General features: G+C 44.0%; 1 protein-coding gene across 1 annotated transcript in view; it reads right to left on the bottom strand.

Annotated features, from left to right (window-relative positions):
- B3GALTL (beta 1,3-galactosyltransferase-like) overlaps window positions 1–2,391 on the bottom strand; it is a 100,847-nt gene that overhangs the window by 1,662 nt on the left and 96,794 nt on the right. The gene's annotated exons all lie outside the window — the stretch shown is intronic.

The raw sequence follows: 2,391 nt of genomic DNA on the forward strand, positions 1-2,391 counted from the left end.
TAGATGACAGCCTAGGAAACCCTCCGGGGCAGTTCTACTCTGTCACACCAGGGGGTGCTGTGAGTGGATGATCTATAAGAGTATATATGAGTATATAGTGACACAATAGATGACAGCCTAGGAAACCCTGTGGGGCAGTTCTCCTCTGTTACACCAGGGGGCGCTGTGAGTGGATGATCTATAAGAGTATATGAGTATACAGTGACACAATGGATGACAGCCTAGGAAACCCTCTGGGACAGTTCTACTCTGTTACACATCTGTGAGTCAGAACAGATGACTTGAAGGCACAGGACACTCTGGGTCCTCTATTAAGCCTTTAGGCCAGAGGAAGAATGAAACACCAACAATCTAGGTATATATTTACATTTTAATGTCGAATGGGGACCCTGGAAAGATTTATTAAAATATCAAAGGATTCACAAAAGAAGTAGACTCCAGAGGGAAAAAATCTGCTTCATCTTTGTAAGCAGAGGAAAAACCTATTTCCCTTATCCCTCTAGTGCTAGGTAGCTGAGATGTCCATTCATGGCTACAGTGATTATCAGCATCGCTGACAAGTCCTGGTGTGGTCCTGTAGGATGAGCACTGGGCTGCTAGCTACAAGGTGGGGAGTTCAAACCCACCAACCTCTCAGAAACACTATACAGGGTCACTATGAGTCCTGGTGTGGCACTTTTGATAAGCATTAGACCACAAGTTTGGTTTGAACTGTTAGGTCGGTGGTTCAAACTCACCAGCTGCTCCTCGGAAACCCCACACAGTGTCAGGATGACTCAGAACCAACTCAATGACACTTAACAACGAAAACATGCGTGAGGACAGACTTGACAGCATTTCACAACAACGTGGTTTCTATGTCTCATGTGTCTGCCTCCTTTGTTCACAGGTGTTGTGGATTCTCTTCACAGGGCATCCACCTGACAGGGGGACTGTTCCATAGGGTTTCCTAGGCCATAGGCAGTTAAAGTCCACCAACTGCTCCTCAGAAACCCTATACCGGGTTGTTGAGAGTTGGAACCACCTCGACGGCACTGAACAACAACAACAAAACTCCTGTTACTAGTCCCATTTTACATCTTCCTTACTAACAAGGACCAATGATATTCCCTCTATGCTAATAGTGTGAATAACCTTTCTTTTCCTTTGGGTGAAACATTGTCAGGGAGATCAAGATCAAGAGAAAGAGAACACCTTGTTTTTTTAAGTCATCACAATCCAAATGTAGGACTAATCAGGGAAGACCTCTTGAGATCTTAAAAGATGGCTAAGTGTCTTGGGACAGATACAGAAATACAGTTCAAGGGTTCTCGTGTTGTTGAGTGTCATCACGTCCATGCTGACTCATGGTGACCACAAGGGTCAGGGGAGGACTGTCCCAGACTGTTCTCTAGGCTGCCATTCTTGTGGGAGCAGATCCCCAAATCTTTCTCCTGAAGAGCAGCTAGGTGGGTTCAAACCACCACCAAGCCTTTCAGTGAGCAGCCAAGTGCTTAACAACTATGCCACCAAGATCCTTCGGTTTGGCAGACACTTATTATTAAAGGTCTATTTTTATCCTTACTTTCTGTCCTCAAGGAGGTGAAAATGGGTTTTACATTTTTTTATATAATGGAAACACTTTCTTTGCCCTGTTTCCAGTTTTTTTAGAGTGCTATTTCTGTTACACTATATTGAGATGATAGCATTTGTTACTTCTTACTAAATAAAGCATGAAGACTGTATTTCCAATATGGGGGGGGGGCACTTAAAATATTTATGGACTACACATGCCAAACTTCAAGACACTATGAATCTCTTAAAGGAGGGCATGAAATAAGTGTCGAATGTGGGTATTTCCAGTCCAAGTGTATTGCTATAATTCTTAGAATATAAGAACATTCATTGACCCAATTCTTAAAAACTACTAAAAATCTCCTTCTCCAACACCAAAGAGAATACAGCAACACCATTACACTAACTGCTGCTGTTACTAAGTGCAGTCGAGTTGGTTCCCACTATGGCTTCCAAGGAGCAGCTAGTGGGTTTGAACTACCAATCTTGTGGTTCTCAGTTCAGTGCTGATTCTACAGCACCATACCAGGACTACTTCTGGTAGGAGGATCCCTGGCGGCACAATGGTTAAACGTTCAGCTGCCAGCTGAAAAGTTGGTGGTTTGAAACCACCAACTTCAGTCCATGAAGAAAGATGTGGCAGTCAGCTTCTGTAAAGATGACAGCCTAGGAAACCCTGTGGGGAAGTTCTCCTCTGTTACACCAGGGGGCGCTGTGAGTGGATGATCTATAAGAGTATATATGAGTATATAGTGACACAATAGATGACAACCTAGGAAACCCTGTGGGGCAGTTCTCCTCTGTTACACCAGGGGGCGCTGTGAGTGGATGATCTAT

Source organism: Chrysochloris asiatica, unplaced genomic scaffold (assembly GCF_000296735.1).
Source record: "Chrysochloris asiatica unplaced genomic scaffold, ChrAsi1.0 scaffold00005, whole genome shotgun sequence".
NCBI classification, from domain to species: Eukaryota; Metazoa; Chordata; class Mammalia; order Afrosoricida; family Chrysochloridae; genus Chrysochloris; species Chrysochloris asiatica.